This window comes from Protopterus annectens, chromosome 6.part1, assembly GCF_019279795.1.
Source record: "Protopterus annectens isolate FY-2018-M chromosome 6.part1, PAN1.0, whole genome shotgun sequence".
Lineage (NCBI taxonomy): Eukaryota > Metazoa > Chordata > Ceratodontiformes > Protopteridae > Protopterus > Protopterus annectens.
In genome coordinates, this window is record NC_056738.1 from 185,824,093 (window position 1) to 185,849,801 (window position 25,709).

Consider the following 25,709-nt stretch of genomic DNA (forward strand, 5'->3'; position numbering starts at 1 on the left):
AGAAAAGAGGGTACTTGGAGACCAGTTCTAGACATCTCTCATCTAAACACTTTTCCTGAAGGTGCCGACTTTTTGAATATTGTCCCTTCACACTCTGTTTTCTCTTTTACTTCCTCAGGCTTATATGGTATAGATCAATATGTATATATACATTTAAGAAGCTTTCTAGGGGCTTGCATAAGTGTATAAATACTGAACACGTGTGTGCCTGACGGCCATTTTGTAGTAAGCTGTTGAGATGTAAGCATGTATGTCTGTGTAGTCTGTCAGTTAATCAGTTCAATTTATATTTTGTACTGCCTTTGTCCATCCTAATGTGTTTCTATGTTATAAAGCATATAAATAAACTACCTCGCCTGTTCGTCTTTAATGAGAAACCAAACAGGCGACATATGGTGTCTCTGGATCTCAATAATGCTGAACTCCATATTCCATTTTCAGGAAGTGTTTGCGTTTCTCTGTTGCTTCCTTGTATTTTCAGTTCTCTGCTTTGCCCTTTGGCTTTTCTACTGCCCCAGTGGTATTCACAAATGCCTCGCTCCTATGCTTGCTTTTTGCAGACTTCCTGAGATTCAAGTATATGCTTACTTTGACCTGCTGATTTCAGGCATCCTCTACAGATGTAGAACCAAATCACGACTGGAACAGTGAACCACCAACTGTATTGATGAGGAAACTTTATTAGGTTAAGCACTTTCTTTTGTTATGATCTTCATTAGAACACTTCAGTTAATTCCGAAATTAAATATCACACAAATTAATATCACATGACCCAAGCCATTCAATATAAAACAATGTAAAATATATAGATACAAAACACTTTTATAAAAAAACTTCAAACATGTACCAATATGTATCACTTAAAAATAAAAAAAAATGTATAAAAAATAGAACTTTAGAAGTAATAGAGCAAGAATCATTCAATCCAGGGTAATTGATGGCATCAAGCTGTAACTGCCAATGCTCATTTTTATCCAAATGCTCACCAATAATCCATCCTGTATATCCTTTTTACTTGCTCTAGTATAAGAAAATTGAAACTAAGCATGTTGCACTCTTCACTGTGTCTATACAAGGCATTGGTCAACTTTTTTATTTTTAATATCGATACAATGCTCATAAATATGCTTTTTAAATTTAGTTGTCTTGCCAATATAAAATGCAGGACAAACATCCTCTTCAGGTATCCTATTGCAAAATCTTCATTTTGCCATTTCCCTTCTTCAGAACTTGGAGTTCACAATAAACTTCAAAAAGTCTTCTCTGACTCCTTCTCAGGATCATGTTTTCTAGGGGCTGCAGGATTGAGACTGTGTCTATGCTGGCATTCCTGCCTCCTCCCTAGGCCTTATCTCTCATTTCCTTCTTTCAAACCCTTCTTCCTCTGGTCTCCATTATAGCCAGGGAGTTTCTGAGAGCTCTGGATTTCATGGCATCCAATCCACCATTCCTGTGCTTCCTCTAGCCAAACTTTGCAGGAGAAACTTTCAGTGGTTTCTGAAGTCAGTTTGGCTTTAACTTGCACATCCCTTAGACTTTGTAGTTCCTTTTCTTCCTTGTCTCAAAAAGGGACTTAAGTGGTGGACCCAGCATTTGTCTCTAAATCCAGGGCTCCCTTTTCATTCCCCTCTTCCCTCTCAGGAACTGTTCACAGACTCTTCATATGTGGGGTGGGGAGCAGCTTTTGGTTCCCGTAAAGGTACAGGGAGTGTGGTTGCCTCTTCAGCAGAAGGCACACATCACTGTCAGAGATGAGAGCTCTTCTGCTGGCTCTTCAGGCTTTTCATCCTCTCTTCTCCCCAGGACCTCTCAAGATATTCACAGACAATACCACAGTGATGTGGTATATAAACAAACAGGGAGGAACAAGATCTTACCTTCTTTGCTGGTTGGCACTCCTGGTATAGAATCTTGCTATCCAGTATCAAGCGAATCTTCAGGCAGTTTACATTCTTTCAGATCAAAACATTGTGGCAGACACTCATCAGGTCATTAGCTCAATCCCATGCATGGATGATTCACTGGGATGTGATTCTGTATATTGTCCACCAGTGGGGTACTCCTGAAGTAGATTTATTTGCTTCCTCTTTGAACAGACAACTTCCTTTGTTTTTGTGCCAGAGTCCCAGGTCCTCTGGTGTGGAAGGTGGACCCCCTCTCTTTTTTTCTTGGAAGGGGATGTTCCTTTATGCATTCCCTCCCTTTCCTGTCATTCCAAAAGTCCTGTTCAGAATTCAACAGGATTCTCCCAAAATCTTGTTGGTGACTCCCTTTTGGTTGCAACAGCATTGGTTCCCTCTTCTGCATTTAGCCAAGGGCAGTCATTACAAGTTACCTCGTAGGGTGGACCTACTTCCACAAAACAAGGGATCTGTAATCCATCGCCACCTGTCCACTCTTCAGCTGACACTGAATGATAGGATTTTTGTTCCACAGACACCTTTTTTCCTGAGGATCTGATTTTGATTCCACATAGACACCTTTTTTTCTGACGACATGCTTGGGGTCCTGCAGGAGGCCAGGAAACCCAGTACTAGGAAATCCTACTTATCCAAATCGAGGTTTTCTGTTTCTCTTTGTAACCTGGACCCACTTATTGTGGATATTACTTTGGTTCTCTCTTATTTGTGTAAATTCCTGAATGCTGGTTTGGCCTATTATTCTATTAAGACCCACTTATCGGCTATCTCTGCTTGTCTGCCTTTATCTCTTCCTTTAGCTGCTAGTTTTGAAGCTAAACAATTCCTTAAAGGTGTCCTTCATATTAGGCCTCCCAGGAAGCCTGTTCCTTCTTCCTGAGATCTTAATTTTGTTTTGGACAAGTTGACTCAGGCTCCTTTTGAACCTGCTGCTGCTTCCTTGCAGTATTGCTGTTGGAAGACTGTTTTTTTGTTGGCCCTTACTTCTGCCAGACGGGTGTCTGAGCTTCAAGCCCTTATGGCTTGTCCTCCTTTTTTAGTGTTTCATAAGAACAGGGTGTCCTTGCATACCAATCCTTCTTTTATGCCCGAAATGGTTAATGAGTTCTCAATCAGTCTATTCATTTGCTTGCTTTTTTTCTCTCTCTGCAGTCTGGAAAAATGTCCAGGAATAAAATACCCTAGGGAAGCCAAGAATAAATGGATGACCAGGTAGTCTGCCTTAATAAAGGTACGGTGAGATGTCGGTAAAGAAACTGGCTAGTGGCCTTGAGAAGGCTGTGCAGCTTGTGGTTGAAGGCTGAGTGAAGCCTTTGAAGGCTTTATACAGGTCGTAGTTCCGGCTGGTCAGGTCGCCTGCTGAGAGGAACTGCTAGTGTGACAGCTAGAAATCAAAGATGAAACGCACAGAAAAAACAGGCAAAACAATGTAAATGTGGTTCGGCTAAGGAGCTCTGCTCTCCGTGGTGGCAAAAAAGGTGTGATGTCAAGTTATCGTGCCGAATCACAATAAAGGTTTTTTCACTCACACTTGATTGGCTCCCACTGACACACCCCCAGATACTCTTATAAAAGGAAATCCTCAGGATCACTCTTTCCATTAAGGAACTACGCTTCGATGGTGATTGTACTTCTGTTACTTTTTACTTCAATAAAGTACGACCTTCTAGAATCTGAACTTCGACTACGTTGATTTTTTTTGCCACCACGGCGAGCAGAGCTCCTTAGCTGAGCCACATTTACATTGTTTTGCCTGTTTTTTTTCTGTGTGTTTCATCTTTGATTTCTAGCTGTCACACTAGCGGTTCCTCTCAGCAGGCGACCTGACCAGCCGGAACTACGACCTGTATACAAAGCCGTTCTAAAGGCTTCACTCAGCCTTCAACCACAAGCGCTTGGGTACGCACAGCCTTTCTCAAGGCTTTACCGGTAGCCCAGTTTCTTCACCGACATCCCACCGTACCTTTATTAAGGCAGCTTACCTGGTCATCCATTTATTCTTGGCTTCCCTAGGGTATTTTATTCGTGGACATTTTTTCTCCTCTGCATAAGAGCTTGAATACCCAGGTCCCACAGACGATCATTTTCCTGCTGGACATCTCTTTGCAGTCTGCCAGTGAGTGGGTGCTGCATACACTGGATGTGCATAGACAACTCTGACCTTATTTGGATAAGACTAAGTCTGTTAGAAAATCTGATTAGTTGTTTGTTTCATTCCTGCTTCTGTGAAGGCTCATTCTACTACAGCTGTGGCTTCTTCTGGTGCTTTTTTCAAGGGGTTGGTTACCAACTGTATTCTTGAAACAGCTACCTGGACTTCTGTGAATGTGTTTACCAAGCAAAACAAGTTGGATGGAATCTCCAGAGCTAGAACTGGTTTTGCTAGGGTCATCCTTCATGGCTTCCTGGAAGGTACTGCTGCAGGAACACGGAAGTCTTAACATCCCTGTACTCCTCCTTTATCAGACCCATTATCGAGTATAATGCCCCCTTCGGCATGTAGCTTCCCAAGCACATGCAGCAGCGGGAGAGACAACGGAGGTTCCTGACTAGGAAAATCCAGAGTCTCAAACACCTGTCCTGTACAGATAGGCTAAAAGCCCTGTCCCTCTACTCAGTCTCATACAGACTACTCAGAGATGTCCTGTGTCTGACATACAAGGCCATCTCAGACCCAGCCTTGATGGAGTTGCTGCATATCCATAAGTCAGACTCCACTCGCGCACCCCGCACACAAGGCCTCAACCTGGTCTGTGACATTAATAGAACTTGCTGGCGGGATAGATTTGTGTCCCAAAGACTCCCGCATCTGTAGAATAGACTTCCTTCTCCATGTCAAGCAGAGTACCTCTAGCCCTCTTTAAGAGGAACCTGGACGACTGGATAGGAAACAAAGTACACCCCTGGGATCCCACCTATATCCCTGCTGGAAAGGGGAAATAGGTGCGGATAGCCTAATATCATCCTGTGAAACTAGGATGCTGCTTCCACAAAAGTTTCCCAAAATTCTAGGCTTCATGGGATCAGTGATCTTTGTGAGCCATGGGCCAGAGTCCACATATGAAATTTTCAGTGGTATAAAAAACAAAAATTGTTGGACCCAGCACCTGCATCTTTTGGAGATCCAGGTACTAGTACTGGATTTTGTCAAATGAGTTACAGTGGTAGTAGGATCAGATATCTCTCGATCCAAACCTAACCTACTCCCTCCAGACCCCAGTTTAGTCAGTCCAGGTACACTCGTCAGATTTTTCTTGTGGAATAGAGTACATGGGATTCCAAGAGCAAGGTGAATGGATAAGGCAAAGCACATAAATGTCAAAGAAATGCCAGAAGGGATTCAGACCTTAAATGTTCTTCACCACCTCTGATGTTCATGTCCCTTTTTATTGATCAGCAACAGCACGATAGTTGTGATAGCTGAATGTTTCAGGCCTTGTACATCCTGTCAAAGCAAAACATAATAGCAGACAGGCAAAGCAGATCTTGGACGGTCCTTCATGATTGGAAATTCAGGACAGTGGTTTGCTGGATTTTGCCCAGATGTGGGGAAAGCTTCAAAATAGATCTGTTTGCCTCCTCTCTGCTTAAGACATCTTTGCAGTTGTACTTGGAAGGTAGCAGCTTTCTCATTCCCTTGAATGAGAAAGTTCCTTTATGCATTTCCACCAATACCCAAGGTACATGTTCATCGTGCTTCACTGCTGCAGTCATTACACTTGGGTTATCCTGCCGTCAGGCGGTCCCGCAGTCTGCCAGAGTTCCAAAGTCTTGGTCCGGCGTCGGTTACTGTTGCTTCTTCTCTGACGTCAGTGCGCCAGGGGTATATAAGATGCAGCTGATGCCATTTTCTTCAGTCTTTCTTGCCGCACGGTGCCCGAAGAAAAAGCAGTTCGCAAGTGCCGGTCGGCCAACTCCTGAGATTTTCAATTTGAATTTCAGAACCGAAGTCTTCTATAAAGCTAAGTACCCGTTGAGGAAACTTTTTCTTGCCTCAGACCGATGTCAGTAAAAGTTAATAATTGTATTTCTTGTGGGAAGCAAATACCTCATAAGGATTTTCATTCTTATTGTATCCCATGCCTAGGCCCAGACAACGACGTCACTAGTTGTCGATTTTGTGCTAGGTTTAACAAGCGCACTATTAAACGTTGGTTTGATTTTTGCCCGACATCATTTCGGCAGAAAATTCAATTATACCATGCCGTCGGAACAACCGACGACCGGGATACACAAAAAGTGCAAAGACAAGGACAGGCATCCGAGGACCAAAACTGATGACGAATCCTCTTCTAGGCCAGTCGCTGGTTCTCCGGTTTTCAAACGAGGTGCATTCGCACCCCCTGATGACCATTTCTTTAGAACCAGAGGCCGCCTCCGACTCCCATGTCGAGATGACTGGGCCTATGGATACTCAAGATTTAGGGCCTACCAAAACTAACCCTTCAGAGGGATCCGGAGCTGCTGAGCAGCCCTTTGCTTCAGAGGGTGTATTCAGACCTACTCAACTTACCATCAAATCTTTTGCCAAGTCTAAAACCCCTTTAAAGATAAAGAAGCAAGTACAGCATTCACCAGGACAGGCCTCCATGCCTAAGAAACAGACGCTCAAAATGGACGAAGACTTAATTACTCTGATCAGGGGTTCCCATCCCCCTCCTGATAAAAGGCCTAGACAGGATGCAGACTATGACTCCTCTGACCAGGTTTCCATTTCTTCTGATTCCTCTTCAGATCAGGGATACTCTCTACCCCTCCTATGAGGATTCTGATGCTGAAGAATCAGTTCCTTCAGCCTCTCCTCCAGAGGACTACTCTTTTGGGGAAACTTTACATACCATGAGAAAGCATTTCCATTGGGAGGGCCAGGATTACTCAGAATTCAAGAAGAGGCTCAGAGATTTCCTTTTATTGCCTCAGCACAGACCCCTTGCTATTCCGCCAGTGTTAGACATTGTGGATGATGTGTACTCTGAATCCAGTTTAAATCCAGATTCTTTGCCTCCTGCTCCAGTCAAACCAGACAGATACTACAGAGTCCCTGACTCTCACAAATTTCTTTATAAAAGCCCTGTTGCTGACCCTGAAACTATTTCCCAGGGTCCCAAAGGGGTAAAGGCCTCTACAGCTAAAAATCCAGTTCCCTCTGACAGGGATTCTAGAGCATTAGACAGATGGGGAAAGAAAGTATACACATCTGCAACTTTAGCAATGAGGGCCTTAAATTGCCAGTTTCACATGCTTAAATATCAGCAATATTTAATGTCTCAATTAAAACAAAAAATGCTTCCAAATTCAGAACATCCTGACTATAAGGAAATGCAGGATTTATTGCATGCAGCAGAACAAGTGGGAAAACATACTTTGCAATGTGGTTTTGACTCATTAGAAGCCTCTTGCAGAGCAGCAGTTACAGGGTCTGTGATTCGAAGGCATGTTTGGTTAAAAGAACAAGGTTTACCTGATCATGTTAAAGCAAAATTATTGGATGCACCTTTGCAGCAGGATGTTTTATTTGGAGTTAAGGCAGAAGAGGTATTAAAGAAAATGGAGGATAAGGCAAAATCTATGCAAACCGTGAAGAATTTCTTACAGGTTCAGCCTCCTCGATTTAGCAGAAATTGGCCTACAAAAAATTGGTCCTTTCCAGTTACAGACAGACCACAAAGGGGCAGATACAGACGTCCAAGAGGCAGAGGTCAGCCACAAGGTTCTTACAGACCTCGACAATGGGGTGCATCAACCCAAAAAGGAGGGGAAGACGGGCCACAACCTTATAGGAAACAGTCCCAATGACTTCCCCCTTCAGCAGCCAAGCACTTCCCTCTTGGCAGCCCCCCGGGGGGAAAACTAGCACTTTTTTCTCACAATTGGCATATGATCACCCAAGACAAATGGGTGCTGAATATTGTTTCTCAGGGTTACAGGTTCCACTTTCACACTTTATCAAGGCTAAAAGGAATGCCAAACCTGCCACCAAATCAATGGGCAGAGGCTCAAAAACAAATTACAGCCCTCATGGAAATGAGAGCTATTCAAAAGGTACCACCACAGGAGCAAGGACAAGGATTTTACTCAAAACTCTTTCTGGTCCCCAGAAAGGAAAAAGCCTGGAGGCCCATTCTGGATCTTTCTTATCTAAATACTTACCTGGATGTTCCAAAATTCAAATTGTTGACACTACAGCAGCTTCTTCCCATGCTGAGCAAGAAGGCTTGGCTCATAACGTTGGACCTCAAGGAGGCATACCTGCATGTCCCTATCAGACAAAATTGCAGGAGATACCTCAGATTTTTAGCAGGTTCAATGCATTACCAATTCTCTGCACTGCCCTTTGGCTTATCTACTGCGCCCAGGGTCTTCACAAAATGCCTGGCACCAGTAATTGCATTTTGCAGACAAAAGGGGATTCAAATATACCCATACTTGGACGACTGTCTTATTCAAGCAGAAAGCATGGACATTCTTCTAAAGCATCTGGCGTTTGTAAAAAACTTGCTAATTTGCCTAGGGTACACAGTAAACGAAAAGAAGTCAAAACTAGTGCCCTCACAAGAGATAATATTCCTGGGTGCCAGCTTAAATACAACGGTCCAGATGGCTTATCTCACACCAGACAAGCAAGGACAACTGACTCAATACTTTCAATTGATGGCAACAAAAATCCAACTCCCTGCAAGAAAAATTCTGCAGGCCTTGGGGTTCATGGCATCTTGCATACTACTAATTCCATAAGCCAGACTGCATATGAGAAATTACAATGGTACCTAAAGAAAGTTTGGTCTCAACACTGTCAGTCTGGAAACAGTAATACCACTTATTCCCTAACTACAACAGGAGTTTTGACGGTGGGCACAGGCATGTCACCTAAACAAGGGACAACCTTTCACTCAGCCCTCAGCCAGTCAGACACTGACAACAGATGCTTCGGATTACGCCTGGGGAGCACACATGGCAGGGAAATGTATTCAGGGCAAGTAGACCACAGAACAAAGGCATCTTCCCATCAATCAAAAAGAGATGCTAGCTGTACAAAATGCCCTAACAGCTTTCAAAGACCTTTTACATCCAGGACAACTACTACTAAAGACAGACAACACCAGTTATGTGGTACATAAACAAGCATTCATACCCCCTCTGCAGGCAAGCCATGACCTTGTGGAATACAGCTCTAACCTTTCAAGTTCATCTGCAAGCACAATTCCTGCCAGGAGAGAAAAATACTCTGGCAGACGACTTAAGCAGAAACATCATGGATCCACACGAGTGGAAATTAAATCCACAAACTTTCAGCATGATAACACAAAAATGGTGGAGCCCGGACATAGATCTGTTTACCTCCCCACTGAATTGCCAGCTACAGAAATTCTGCACAAGGATTTACCACACACAAGCATGGAAAGTGGATGCTCTCTCATTCAGCTGGAAAAACCTACAAGTATATGCTTTCCCACCTCTGCCTCTCCTTTCAAAGGTACTCCTAAAAGCCAGACAAGAAAAGCCAAAAATGATCCTGATTGCCCCAGAGTGGCCACGCCAGCACTGAACTTAGCTCAGGGCCCACCAAGGATTTTACCTCAAGTTCTGCACCTTCTGACTCAGCAAAACAATCAGATATTTCACAGCCAGCTCAAAACATTAAACCTGGCTGCATGGCAGATTACTTAATAAAGCAGACTACACCTCTCACTAAAGCTGTGATGGGTGTTATTTTGGAGGCCAGGAGGCCTAGCACCAGGAAATCCTACTCAGAAAAGTGGAAGAGATTCTGTGCCTGGATCCAGGCTCAAGGCCTTGACCCTCTTGTCCCCAACATTCCTCAGATACTACAATATTTAACTGAGATGCTGGACAAAGGCCTATCTTTTTATCCATTAAAATCCATGCCTCTGCCATCTGTGCTCATTACAACACAGATCCACCAATTTTCTCACATCCTTTGCTTAAACAGTACCTTAGAGGGGCTAAAAACATAAGACTGTAAGACCGCCCCGTAGAGCTCCAACTCCAACTTGGGACCTCAACTTTGTCTTGGAGAAATTATCTTTACCTCCTTTTGAACCAGCAAATTCAGCAGAATTAACATATGTCTCATGGAAAACTGCTCTGCTCTTGGCAATAACTTCAGCATGAAGAGTTTCAGAGTTACAGGCAATAATGGAAGTGGAACCTTTCATAATTTTTCATCAAGACAGGGTGTCTTTAAGAACAAACCCTTCTTTTATGCCAAAGGTGGTATCAAGTGTGGCCCTAAACCAAACTATTCATTTGCCAACATTTTATCCAAATCCCCAGAGTAAAGGGGAGAGACTTCTGCATACTTTGGACATACATAGACAGCTACACTACTATTTGGACAAAACAAAAGCCTTCAGAAAAATTGAGCAATTGTTTGTAGCATATGCTGCAGGATCACAGGGGAAAGCTATTTCAAAACAGACCATTTCTAAATGGATAGGACACTGTATACGTTTCTGCTACACACAACATGGAAAAACTGTACCTAGCAACATCAGGTCTCATTCCACCAGAGCTACAGCCACTTCAACTGCCTACCTCAGAGGAGTACCTACCAAGGATATTTTGGAACAAGCAACTTGGAGTTCAGTGCATACTTTTACCAAGCATTACCACCTGCCTCTTTACTCAAAATCCAGAGCCGGCTTCACCACTGCAGTGCTGCAGGGCCTTATAGCCACACCGAATGCTTTTTAGCACCAGCCATCCAACCTCAGCTTTGGGATTTTACCCAAGTGTAATGACTGCAGCAGTGAAGCATGATGAACATAGTACAGTTTTGCACCTACCATAAATTTAGATGTTAGAGTGTCTTCACTGCTGCAGTCCAGGTTACCACCCCTCCACCCCCACTATCCTTCCTGGAACTTATCTGTACCTTACTACCTATACAACCTATTTGGTGTATTTGCTTGTAATTGAAGGAATTGGTTTCCATTGTTTATGTATTTGTTATTAGCAATGTATATTGCTTACCTATTTGGGGGCACCTGACATCTGGAGCAAGAAAAACTGAAGAAAATGGCGTCTGCTGCATCTTGTATACCCCTGGCGCACTGACGTCAGGGAAGAAGCGACAGCAACCAACGCCGGACCAAGACTTTGGAACTCTGGCCGACTGCGGGGACCGCCTGACGGCAGGATAACCCAAGTGTAATGACTGCAGCAGTGAAGACACTCGAACATCTACATTTATGGTAGGTACAAAACTGTACTTTCTGAGGATTCAGAAAGAATTGCCAAAGGTCTTTTTTGGTGACCATCTTTTGGCACAAGAAAAGTTGGTTCTCCTTTTTAACGGAATTGGTCAAGGGAAATTACAAATTTCCTCACACTCTGGATCTGCTTGCACAGTGTCATGGGCGATTGGTGCACTCCAGCTTAGAGTAAATGCTACTAATAGCCTGGCTGAATCTATCTTGATACCTTTTAGGCACTTGTTCCAGGAGAATGTACAGCAGACATCGAAGGAGGCAAAAAATAAACCTCAGAGTATTTATTTATTATTTTATTTTACATTTGTTGACCGGGCTAGTCTAGCTGGAGATATTTCCATTTTCAGTAGAGGCCCGGGGAGAAAAGCTCCACACAGAATACAATAAAGAAAAATATCATAGTGTTTGTAAGAAAGTTCGTAAAAGACTAAAAACTATAACTCTACAGCTTGATACTAAATGATACTATATAAAATAATTACTACCACACACAGTCATAGTTGAAAAACTTTGAATAAAGATAAAAATAGAAAATAGAGTAGAAAATTTGTTTAACAGTGGAAGATGTTTTCTAGGTGGTACCTAACTGATATCAGAGGTCTTATTATGTTTGTGTGAGCTACTCAATGATGGCTTATCCCATGCATCTATCAAGGTGCATCTTTTGACTTTCTCTGTGTATGCCCATGGATCCCCCTCTTTCTTCTCTTTTTGCGGTGAAACAGTTCATGAAAGAAGTGTTGCATTTGAGACCCCCTCAAAAGCAAATTTCTCCTCCTTGGGATCTCAACTTTGTTCTTGAAAAGTTGACCATCTTCTTTTGAATCTGCCTTTTACGCTGATGTGAGGGTTATCACTTGGAAAACTGTTTTGCTTATTTTTCTGACATGTTCTAATCTTCCTTTCATGACATACTTTATGAATGTACTCTGAATCAAGCCATCAATCTCCCAGTTTTATTTCTGGAACCTAAAAACAAGGGAGAGAGGAATGTTCTTCATGTTTCACTGTTGCAGTCATTACATTTGGGTTATCCTGCTGGCAGGTTGCCCTCAGTCGGCCCGAATTCCAAAGTCATGGGTCTTACATCGGTTGCTGTCACCCCTTCCCTGACATCAGGTCGTCAGGGGTATAAAAGATGCAGCCAACGCCATTTTCTTCAGTCTTTCTTGTCGCGCGGTGCCCGAAGCAGAAGCAGTTCGCAAGTGCTAGTCGGCCGACTCCTGCGATTTTCGTGTTCGAATTTCAGATCCCAAGTCTTCATTAAAAGCTAAGTACCCCGTTGGGGAAACTTTTTTCTTGCTCCAGTCCGATGTCAGAAAAAAGTTAATAATTGTATTTCTTGTGGGAAGCAAATACCTCATAAGGACTTCCAGTCTTACTGTATTCCTTGCCTAAGCCCTGACCACGATGTAGCTAGTTGTTGGTTTTGTGCTAGATTAAACCAACGCACTATTAAGCATCGGAACGATTTTGCATTAAGCTATTTTGGCCAAAGATTTAATTATACAATGTCGTCAGATAGCCATCCGACAACCGGAGTTCACAAAAAACGCAAAGAAAAAGACAGACTACCGAGGTCCAAAACCGATGAGGCTTCTCCTAAGCCAGTCGCCGGTTCTCAGTGACGCGCTTTTGCAGCCCCTGACGCCCGCTACTTTAGAGTCGCAGGCTGCTACCAACACCCACATGGAGTCTGCAAGGCTGCTAGAGGCTCAAAGTATTGGAGCCTCGGAGACTATTCCCTCAGATGGGTCCGGAACCGCTGAGCAGGCATCAGCTTCTGAGGGTGTATTCAGACCTAAACAATTATACATTAAAACGACTTCAGCTGCAAAGGCAAAGACTAAAGCACCTTTAAAGACAAAGAAACAAGTTCAACAGCCTCATGGACAGGCCTCCATGCCCAAAAAACAGATGCTCAAAATGGCCGAAGACTTAATTAGCTTGATCAGGGGTTCCCATCCCCCTCCTGATAAGAGGCCTAGGCAAGAGACAGACTGTGAATCTTCAGATCAGGTTTCCATTTCTTCTGATTCCTGTTCTGATTCCTTATCTGATCAGGAATATTCTCTACCTCCCTATGAGGATTTTGATGCTGAAGAATCTATTCCTTCAGCTTCTCCTCCTGAGGACTACTCTTTTGGGGAAACCTTGCATACCATGAGGGAGCATTTCCACTGGGAGAGCCAAGATTTTTCAGAATCTAAGAAAAGGATCAGAGACTTCTTTTTACTACCTCAACACAGGCCTGTAGCTATTCCACATGTGTTAGACATTGTAGATGATGTGTTTTCAGAGTCTAGTCTGACTCCTTACCCTCCAGCTTCTGTTAAGCCGGACAGATACTACAGGGTTCCTGACTCTCACAAATTCCTTTTCAAAAACCCTGCTGCAGACCCAGAAACTATTTCTCAGGGTCCCAAGGGGGTCAAGGCTTCCACTGCAGAAAACCCTACCCCCTCTGACAGAGATTCTAGGGCACTAGACAGATGGGGAAAAAAGATTTACACATCTGCTACCTTGGCTATAAGGGCCTTAAATTGCCAGTTTCATATGCTCAAATATCAGCAATATATCTTGACACTGCTTAAACAGAAAATGTTGATACATTCTGAATGTGCAGAAAACAAAGAAATGCAGTATTTATTGTATGCAGCTGGACAAGTTGGAAAGCATACTTTGCAATGTGGTTTTGATTCTCTAGAGGCCTCCTGCAGGGCCGCTGCTACGGGTTCTGTCATTAGGAGGCATGCTTGGTGAAAGGAACAAAATCTGCCTGATCATGTCAAAGCAAAATTATTAGATGCTCCATTACAGCATGATACCCTGTTTGGTGTTAAGGCAGAAGAGGTGTTAAAGAAAATTGAGGACAAAGCTAAATCTATGCAAACGGTCAAGGAATTCTTACAGGTGCAGCCTCCTAGGTTTAGCAGACACTGGCCTACTAAGAATTGGTCCTTTCCAGTGTCAGACAGACCTCAAAGGGGCAGAACCAGACGCCCTAGAGGCAGATCCCAGCCACAAGGTTCGTACAGGTCTAAGCAATGGGGTGCTTCTACCTCCAAAAGTGGAGAGGACAAATCACAACCATACAGGAAACCGTCCCAATGACTTCCCCCTGCCTGTGGCAGCACCCTTAGGGGGAAAACTAGCACTTTTTTCTCAAAATTGGCACATTATTACCCAGGCTTGAAAAAGGAAGCCTGCAAGACGATAAACCTCAGCAGATGCACCAATTCCAGACACAGTGATGCTGATAAACTACAAGTTAAAATTTTATTTTATTTATTTATTTATTTTTTAAGTTAAAATTTTATTTTAAGCTCAACAATAATAGGCTTTTCGTCAGTGTCCCACACCAACTTCATCAGAAAAACAAACAACACATTCAGCTTACACCTTAATAAAAAGCTCATAAATCACATGACTACTTAGCAATTAAGCCAATACATTCACAACACCTGCTCAAACCCCTCCCTGAGGACTCAACCTTACTGAACAAGCAGTATAAACTTTTGTAAGCCATGCTGAAATAGATAACAAAAATAGATGAAGAAATTAAAATGGATGCAATATACAAAAATAAATGCAATAAAATTACCTAACCAAACTTCTTAATTTTAAAATACAAGAAATGGATAACATTCCATTTAAGTCTGGATAATAATAAGCTTCTAGTTTTATTTTTACTAGTTTTATTATTACCCAGGACAAATGGGTTCTAGACATAGTGTCACAAGGCTACAAGTTTCACTTCCATACCCTGCCAAGGACAAACTGTTGGCCAGACATGCTAAAAAATCAATGGGCAGAGGCTCAAAAACAAGTTGCATCTCTCATGCACATGGGGGCTATTCAACAAGTGCCACAGCAAGAGCAGGGAAAAGGATTTTACTCGACTGTTCTTGGTACCCAGAAAGGACAAAGCATGGAGACCAATTCTGGACCTATCTATTCTAAACACTTACCTGGATATACCCAAATGCAAGATGTTGACCTTGCAGCAGCTTCTGCCCGTGCTGGGCAGCAAGGCTTGGCTCGTGACTTTAGACCTAAAAGAGCATACCTGCATGTCCCAATCAGACAATCATGCAGAAGATACTTCAGATTCAAGGCTGGCTCAAAGCATTACCAGTTTTCTGCACTGCCCTTTATTTTATCCACTGCACGCAGGGTCTTCACAAAGTGCCTGGCACCAGTAATTGCTTTCTGCAGACAAAGAGGAATACAAATATATCCTTACTTGGACGACTGCCTCATTCAAGCAGAGAACAAGGGCATTCTTCTACAGCATCTGGCATTTGTGAAGAAACTTTTAACATGCCTAGGGTACACAGTCAACGAAAAGAAATCAAAACTAGTACCCTCACGAGAGATAATATTCCTGGGTGCAAGCTTAAATACAACTGCCCAGATAGCTTATCTCACGCCAGACAAACAAGAGCAACTGACTACCTATTTCAAGGAAATGGCAACAAAGGCCCAGTTATCTGCAAGAAAGATTCTGCAGGCTTTGGGCTTCATGGCATCCTACATCGTACTAATTCCATATGCAAGACTGCATATGAGGAAACTTCAGTGGTACCTAAAAAGTGTCTGGACACAACATTGCCACAGCCTGGAACCAATGATTTCTCTCATTCCCTGCCTGCAACAGGAGATGTCCTTCAAGAATGCAACTGCAGTCATAACATATGGGTTGTCCTGCCTCAGGCAGCCCTCGGTCGGCCGAATTCCAAAGTCTGGGTCCGGCGTCGGCTGGTGTCGCCTCCTCTCTGACGTCACAACGGCTGGAGTATAAAGGCATCGGCCGACGCCATCTTCTTCAGTCTTTCTTGCCGCGCGGTGCCCGAAGCAGAAGCAGTTCGCAAGTGCCGGTCGGTCAGCTCCTGTGTTTTCAGTACCAAAGTCATCTTAAAGCTAAGTACCCGCTAGAACATTTTTCTTGCCTCAGCCAATGTCAGAACAAATTGAGAAAGTTAATAATTGTTTGTCTTGTGGTAAACAAATACCTCATAAGGACTTCCATTCTTACTGTCTTCCTTGCCTGGGCCCAGACCACGACGTCTCGGCCTGTGCTGCCTGTGCTTGCTTTAATAAGCGCACTCTCGGGAGCCGGGCAGAATTTGCTGAAGACTTTTTTGGCGAATCCTTCGCGTATACCATGCCGTCGGATCAACCGACAGCTCAATCTTCCAAAAAACGCAAAGACCGGGACCGGCATCCTCGACCCGTGTCCTCTACCGATACTACTCCTAGACCCTCCGCAAGTGCTTCGGTCCCTACGGAAGCGGTGATTCAGCCGCTCCAGACCGACGACACAGCGTTCGTTATCTACTCCTTCGGTCCCGGAGACCTCTTTGGTGCCGGTTGTTGATTTTCCTCCGGATACCGAAGTTCTTGATTTATCCGACACCATTCCGGTGGACAAGGTCACTCCTGCACGTGGGGCTGCTAGGCCTTCTGTATCTATGTCCATCAAGGCCTTTGCACGTGCTAAGGCCACCAGCCAGGCCAAGGCCCATCCTAAACCTGCTGTCCAGGCCCCCTCTTCTGATAAACAGATTATGTCTCTTGCTGCAGACCTTATTTCCCTTATCAGGGGTCTCAGCCTCACCCAGACAGAGGTTCTCAGCCTCCTGCAGAGAAAAGGCCTAGAACTGAGCAGACTGAAAACCTCTCTTCAGATGAGGCCTCTGGGGATTCTGAGCATTCAGATATTCAAGAAGAATCCTTCCAGGCCTATGAGGATTCTGATGCTGAGGAATCAATTCCTTCTGCCTCTCCTCCAGAGGATTTCTCATTTGGTGAAGTCCTGCACTCAATGAGGGAACATTTTCAATGGCAGGGTCAGGAATTCTCTGATTCCAGGAAAAGGCTCCGTACCTTCCTAAAGCTTCCCCAGCACAGACCTTTAGCTATTCCTCCTGTAATGGATGTTTTTGATGATGTTTTCTCCGATTCCAGTGCTAACCCTGACTCTCTCCCCCCTGCTCCTGTCAAGCCAGACAGATATTACAGAGTCCGTGACACTTACAAACATCTCTTTAAGGCCCACACCGTGGATTTAGAAACTATTTCACAGGGTCCCAAGGGAGTGGCTACCTCCACTGCCAAGAACCCTTTGCCAGCGGATAGGGAAGCCAGGTCTATGGAGAGATGGGGTAAAAAAGTTTATACCTCTACCACCCTAGCCATGAGGTCCCTTAACTGTCTTTTTCACATGTTTCAATACCAGGATTTTTTACTGGATGATTTACAGAAAAAGTTAGCCTCTCCTGAGCCTAATGATAGAAAGGCATTGCAGGATCACATACATAACACTCAGCAGGTTAACAATCATTTTCTTCAGTGTGGTTATGATGCATTGGAAGCTTCATGTAGGGCAGCTATGACTGGGGCTGTGATACGTAGACATGCTTGGTTAAAAGATCCGCCACTGCCAGACCATGTCAAAGTGAAGTTACTTGATGCACCTCTGGAAAAACAGAAGCTTTTAGGTGCTAATGCACAAGATGTGTTGAAGTCCATTGAGGAAAAAGCTAAGTCAGTACAGACAGTCAAGGATTTCCTCCAGGTTCAGCCACCCAGATTCAGTAGAAACTGGCCTTCAAAGAATTGGTCCTTCCCAGACTCGGACAAGTTTCAAAGGGGAAAGAACAGGCGTGGCCGAGGTCGCGGCCAATACCGAGGCTCCTACAGGGGACACCAATGGCAACCTACAAATCAAAGAATTGCTGCAGCCAGCCCAGCTGCACCACAAGGACAATCACAATGACTTGACTTTCATACCGCCTACAAGGGCTCAGAGAGAAGCACCCTTGGGCGGAAAATTATCCTTATTCTCAAAAAACTGGCATACCTTAACCAAGGACAGTTGGATTCTGGATTTAATAGACAAGGGTTACAGATTCCACTTCCATACTTTACCTACAAGACAAGGCATGCCAAACCTGCCACACCATCAAAGGGCAGAGGCACTCATTCAAGTTTCAAAGCTATTAAGTATAAAAGCAATAGAAAAGGTACCTCCCCAGGAACAAGGCCAGGGATTTTATTCAAGACTGTTCCTTGTTCCAAGAAAGGAAAACAAATGGAGGCCTATACTGGACTTGTCTACTCTAAATACCTTTCTCATTGTGCCAAAGTTCAAAATGCTGACGTTACAGCAACTCCTTCCCATGCTGGGCAAGGGGTCTTGGCTGGTCACTCTGGACCTCAAGAAGGCATACCTGCATGTCCCTATCAGACAGAGCTGCAGAAGATACCTCAGATTTCTTGCAGGGACAGAGCACTATCAATTCTCAGCATTGCTGGTTGGCTTATCTATTGCACCCAGAATGTTCACGAAATGCCTGGCATCAGTAGTGGCACACTGCAGATTCCAGGGAATTCAAATATACCCCTACCTGGATGACTGCCTCATACAAGCAGACAACAGACAAACCTTAATAAAAAACTTGGACTATGTCATGCAATTACTACAGGCCTTGGGATACACAGTCAGCATTCAGAAATCAAGGCTACTGCCATCCCAACAGATTATTTTCCTAGGAGCCAAACTGGACACACAAGCACAGGTGGCCTACCTCACAGAGGAAAAACAACAGCAGTTACCAGAGTACTTCAAAGGCCTAGCACAGCTCCCCCAGCTGACTGCAAGGAAACTCCTGCAGGCCCTGGGGTTCATGGCATCATGCATTCTTCTGATACCTCTGGCAAGACTTCATATGAGAAAGCTGCAATGGTATTTGAAAAGCTTATGGTCCCAACACAGCCAAAGCCTAGAGGACGTAATCCCACTTATTCCATGTCTGCAAAAGGAATTCTTGTGGTGGGCTCAAGCAAGTCAATTAAACAAAGGCATGTCTTTCAACAGACCTCAAGCAGGTCAAATAATTACAACAGACACCTCAGATCATGGATGGGGGGCGCACATGGAGGGCAGATGCGTTCAAGGTCAATGGACACCAAAGGAAAGACATCTGCACATAAACCAAAAAGAGATGCTGGCAGTGATACAGGCAATCGGGAGTTTTGAAAAATCACTGCAGCAAGGACATTTACTAATCAGGACAGACAACACCACTGTCATGTGGTATATAAACAAACAGGGAGGGACTCATTCTTACCCCCTCTTCAGACTCAGTGCTTTTTCCCAAAGAATCATTGTTAGTCTGCAAATACACCTGCAATCCCAGTTTGTGCCAGGCAAGGACAATGTACTGGCGGACAAGCTGAGCAGAAATTTCTTGGATCCACACGAATGGATGCTGCATCCCCACATTTTCTCACAAATAACAAAGACATGGGGAAGACCGGACATAGATCTATTTGCGTCTCACACGAATCATCACCTGGAAAAGTTCTGTACCAGGACTCACCATGCACTAGCCTGGACAACGGATGCTCTCTCCTTCAGCTGGAATTCCCTAAAAATTTATGCATTTCCTCCTCTGCCACTGTTGACCAAGGTGATCCTGAAGATCAAAGCAGAACAACCAACAGGCATTTTGATAGCTCCAGACTGGCCAAAGCAACACTGGTACCCATTGCTGTTGAGCATAACTCGGACCAAACCGTGGCCTCTGCCCCTATGGCCCCTGCTCCTAACACAACACAACTACAGGACTGTTCACCAAAACCTGAAAACATTACATCTGACAGCCTGGAGGTTACTCTAACTCCTTCGGCTTCCAATCTTTCCAAGGCAGTTCAGGACATCTGGACCATCCACCAGAAAAGCCTATTCAGCCAAGTGAAGAGATTCAGCATCTGGGCTGCCAACAGGGGTCAGGATACAACAGTACTGAGTATACCTCAGATATTGGAATACTTGGCAGAAATGTTTCAAACTGGACTCTCATATTCTTCCATAAAGATTCATGCTTCAGCAATCTCAGCAAGATACAATTGTGATCCACCAGTGTTCTCACATCCTTTGCTAAGACAGTTCCTGAGAGGGATAAAGAATATCAAACCTCCCAGAAAACAACCAGTACCTGCATGGGACCTCAATTTTGTACTGGAAAAATTATCTCTGCCTCACTTTGAGCCAGCAGCAACCTCGGAGATGCAATTTCTATCATGGAAAACGTTTTTTCTATTGGCAGTCACATCAGCAAGAAGAGTCTCTGAGATACAGGCACTCATGACAGTACCTCCTTTCCTCATTTTCCATCAGGACAGAGTCTCTCTAAGAACAAATCCTTCTTTCATGCCAAAGGTGATTTCCAGGGTGTCTCTAAATCAAGCTATTCACCTTCCCACTTTCTTCCCCAATCCTCAGAATAGAGGGGAAAGACTGCTGCATACTTGGACATACACAGGCAACTACGCTACTACTTGTACAGAACTAAGGCTACCAGAAAGTCTGACCAGCTGTTTGTAGCCTATGCTGCAGGAATACAAGGAAAGGCAATCTCCAAGCAAACTATTTCAAAATGGATTGGACACTGCATCAGATTCTGCTATTCTTACCATGGAAAAAGTGTGCCAGCCAATATTAGGCCACATTCCACCAGAGCTATAGCCACATCCACAGCTTTCCTAAGAGGAGTGGCTACAAAGGACATTCTAGAGGCTGCTACATGGAGCTCCGTGCATACATTTACCAAACACTACAACCTGCCTTTATACTCCAGATCCCGAGCAGGCTTTGCCTCTGCAGTCCTGCAGGGCATTTTAGCTACACCATCCTTTTCTTAGCTCCATCCACCCCCAGCTTGGCTATGGTATTCAACCCATATGTTATGACTGCAGTTGCATTCTTGAAGGACATAGTACAGTTTTGTACCTACCATAAATGTAGATGTCCGATAGATATGCAACTGCAGTCGGATTTTCCCTCCCTCCTTCCCCTCTTTTCCTTCATTTGGGTCCATTCCCCCTGTCCCTTTTAGCTGGGGGTATTTCCTATGGTGTATCTGTTTATTACTGTTGTGTATGTCTGGAATTGTTTATCCATTCACCAAATTTAGCCTTCCTAGGAGGGCACCTGGCATCTGGGGCAAGAAACACTGAAGAAGATGGCGTCGGCCGATGCCTTTGTACTCCAGCCGTTGTGACGTCGGAGAGGAGGCGACACCAGCCGACGCCAGACCCAGACTTTGGAATTCGGCTGACCGAGGGCTGCCTGAGGCAGGACAACCCATATGTTATGACTGCAGTTGCATATCTGTCGGACATCTACATTTATGGTAGGTACAAAACTGTACTTTTTGATGGTGGGCAAAAGGCTTGTCACCAAAACAAGGGACAGCCATTCTCAATACCCCCAGCCAGGCAGAACCTTACGACGGATGCATCAGATTATGCCTGGGGGGCCCACATGGCAGGAAGAGGTGTTCAGGGCATCTGGTCCGCAAACCAAATGCATCTTCATATCAGTCAAAAGGAGATGCTAGCTGTTTAAAATGCCCTGATAGCCTTCAAGGACCTAATTCATCCGGGACAACTTCTGATAAAGACAGACAACACCACGGTCATGTGGTACATAAACAAGCAGGGGGGCACTCACTCTTACCCCCCTTGCAGACTAGCCATGGCTTTATGGGGCACAGCATTGACTTACCAAGTTTATCTGCAGGCACAATTCCTGCCAGGAAAGGAAAATACGCTGTCAGATGAAGCATAAACCTCATCGATCCCCATGAGTGGTACCTGGATCCGCAGGTCTTCAGCATGATAACAAAGAAATGGGGACGCACGGACATAGATCTATTTGCCTCCCCTTACAACAATCAACTAAAAAGATTCTGCCCAAGGACTTATCACAGACAAGCATGGAAAGTGGATGCCTTATCTTTCAGCTGGACAAAACCTATCAGTATATGCCGTTCCTCCATTGCCTCTCCTCCCCAAAGTACTCCTAAAAGTCAGACAGGAGAAACCAAAAATGATTCTGATTGCCCCAGACTGGCCATGCCAGTACTGGTAACCAATCTTAAGGACTTTGTCTCAATGCCCAGCCTGGACTTTACCTCAAATACCTCATCTACTGTCCCAACAAAATAATCAGATTCTGCACAGCCAACTCAGGACCCTAAACCTGGCAACATGGCGGATAATGTAGCCATATAAAGCACACCTCTCAGTAAAGCTGTGATGGATGTCATTTTAGAAGCCAGATGGCCTAGCACTAGAAAATCCTATGCTGGAAAATGGAAGAGATGTTGTGCTTGGAACCAAGCTCAAAGAACTGATACAGCTGTCCCAAATATTCCTCAGATTTTGCAATACTTAACTGAGATGCTGGACAAAGGCCTATCTTTCTCATCAATTAAAATCCATGCCTCTGCCATTTCGGCTCATTACAATACAGAGCCACTACTCTTTTCTCATCCTTTATTAAGGCAGTACCTCAGAGGAGCCTGAAATTTAAGGCCTCCAAGGAGAACACCAACACCTGCATGGGACCTCAGTTATGTCTTGGAAAAATTCACCTTAACTCCTTTTGAGCCAGCTGCTACTGCAGATGTAAAGTTTTTATCTTGGAAAACAGCTCTGCTCCTAGCAATAACTTCTGCAAGACGAGTGTCAGAGGTACAGGCTCTCGTGGCTGTGGAACCCTTTATCATTTTTTATCCGGACAGGGTCTCTCCGAGGGCAAACCCTACATTTATGCCTAAGGTAGTATCCAGTGTAGCCCTTAACCAATCTATTTATTTGCCAACTTTTTATCCAAATCCACAGAACAAGGGGGAGTAAATTCTGCATTCTTTGGACGTACACAGACAACGTACATTCTACTTGGATAAAACTAAAGTTTTCAGAAAGACAGAACAATTACTAGTGGCATATACTGCAGGATCACAAGGAAAAGCTGTCTCAAAGCAGACTATTTCAAAGTGGATAGGTCACTGCATTCGTTTCTGCTACTCTCAGCATGGCAAACCTGTGCCTAAGGACATTAGGCCACATTCAACCAGAGCTGCAGCCACTTCTGCAGCCTTTCTCAAGGGAGTACCAACCAAAGACATTTTAGAGGCTGCTACTTGGAGTTCAGTGCATACCTTTATGAAACATTACAATCTGCCATTTTACTCTAAATCCAGGGCAGGCTTTGCCTCTGCAGTTTTGCAGGGCCTCCTAGCCGCCCCTAATGCTATCTAGTTCCATCCTCCCATCCATAGCTTTGGGAATCTACCCAAATGTAATGACTGCAACAGTGAAATACGAAGAACATAGTACAGTTGTGTACACTTACCATAAATGTAGATGTTCGAGTGTATTCAGTGTTGCAGTCCAGGTTACCCAACCACAATCCCCCTTATTTTTGCTGGTACTTATCTTTCCTTCTCTGATCTATACAACCTATGTGGCGTATTTGTTTATAGATGAAGATAAAGTTTATTTTGATGCATTTATGTGTTACTTACATATATTTAGCATACCCTTTTGGGGGCACCTGACATCTGGGGCAAGAAAAACTGAAGAAAATGGCTTTGGCTGCATCTTTTATACCCCTGACGACCCGACATCAGGGAAGGGGCGACAGCAACTGACGCAGGATCAAGACTTTGGAATTCGGGCCGACTGAGGGCAACCTGCCAGCAGGATAACCCAAATGTAATGACTGCAACAGTGAATACACTCTAGCATCTACATTTATGGTAAGTGTACACAACTGTACTTTCTGCATACCTTGGATGTGCACAGGCAGATTATGTACCTTGGCAGAAATAAGTCTTTCAGGAAAGCTGAACAACTGTTCACTTCCTAAACTGAGACTAAGAAGGCTCAATTGGTCTCTAAGCAAACTATTGCTCAGTGGTTGTCCTGTTCTATTTTATTTTTATTTTTTATTTACTTATTTATTTATTTTTTTACTCCCACCATGGTAAATCTGTTCCAGGCAAGGTTAAGGTACATTCCACCAGAGCCTTATCTTCTTCAATGGCATATTGGATAGAAGTGGACTAAAGAAGCATTGTAGAGGCAGCAACATGGTCCTCTTTTCACAGCTTTACAAAACACTACAAAACTGGGTGCTTTCTCATGTTTCAGAGCAGGCTATCCTCTAGGGGCTCCTGGGTTCTTGTCCTCCCATGTAGGGTAAGCTTTGGGAATCTACTTGTATGCCACTGAGGCAGTGTTCGTGATGGACATGGTACAGTTGCATAACTCCTACTTACCTGTAACAGTGGATGTTCGAATTTTACACTGCCTTAGTGGTCACACCTGTTTACCATCTCCCTGTTTTGTATATGGTTTGATGGTTCATCCAACTTTGCACTAAAAGCCTGATTAAGTGGCTTTCTATGACTGGGTTTATGCTTCCCCTGATCGGAGGGCCTTAGCCAGTCCCTTATCACAGCAAGTCTGAGGGGAATCTGAGCTCTAGAACATTGCCAGTGTATGTGCTTGTACAGGCACAAAACTCATGTATCGCTGAGGCAGTATGAAATTCTAATATCTATTGGGAGGACTTGCACTAGTATACTGCAGAAAGTACAGCTGAGCATGTGACTAACTTGCAAGCTGAATTGAATATATAATTTTTTATACACACACACACGCACACACTTTAATGCTTTCAAGTACTGTGCACAGTTTTGGAGAAAACAAGGAGAAGCAAATGTGACAGGTTCATTAAGAATAATCCCATTTTGTTCAATGTGTACTAGAGATGTCTGTTCTGATAACGGAGTCTCACTTCTGCATTTTGTCTTGGGTCGTAATAGAATATCCTGCTTCAGTGGTGCTTCACAGTGATGTTCATCGTGCATACAGCTGCAGTAATCACAGATGGGTTTTCTGCCGTCAGGCGGGTCCTCGGTCGGCCGAATTCCAAAGTCCAGGTCCGGCGTCGGTTGTTGTCGCTTTCTTTCCTGACGTCAGTGTGACAGGGGTATATAAGACACAGCCGACGCCATTTTCTTCAGTCTTTTTTGCCGCGCGGTGCCCGAAGCAGAAGCAGTTCGCAAGTGCCGGTCGGCCAGCTCCTGAATTTACGAAAAATTGGAAACCGAAGTCTTCTTTAAAGCTAAGTACCCCGTTGGGGAAACTTTTCTTGCCTCAGACCGATGTCAGACAAAGTTAACAATTGTATTTCTTGTGGGAAGCAAATACCACATAAGGATTTCCATTCCCTCTGCAAACCTTGTTTAGGCCCAGACCACAACGTCTCGGGCTGTCGCTTTTGCGCTACTTTCAATAAACGCACTATTAAGCGTCGGGCGGAGTTTGCCCAACACTTTTTTGGTAAAGCCTTTGATTATAAAATGTCATCAGAGACTCCGACTACCGTTTTGTCCAAAAAACGCAAGGACAAGGACCGACACCACGCCAAAACCGGCTACATGTGGTCCGGTTCTCAGCGAGACGCCAATGCAGCCCCTGACTACCGACGACACTTCTTTGGTGGTGTCTTCTGTAACCGAGACCGCAGGTACCTCGGCCCATACCCAGACTACAACCACCGAAGCCACTGTGAATGTTGAGCCTCCTAATGTGGACAGGTCCACTTCCACCCATGGTGTCTTTAGACCCTCATCTTCCTTTTCCATTAAGGCCTTTACTAAGTCCAAATCAGCCATGCATCCCAAGAGGC

General features: G+C 44.2%; 1 protein-coding gene across 5 annotated transcripts in view; it reads left to right on the forward strand.

Moving 5' to 3' along the window:
- The window catches only part of OTUB1 (OTU deubiquitinase, ubiquitin aldehyde binding 1), a 669,979-nt gene that overhangs the window by 343,300 nt on the left and 300,970 nt on the right, over positions 1-25,709 (forward strand). The window lies entirely within an intron of this gene.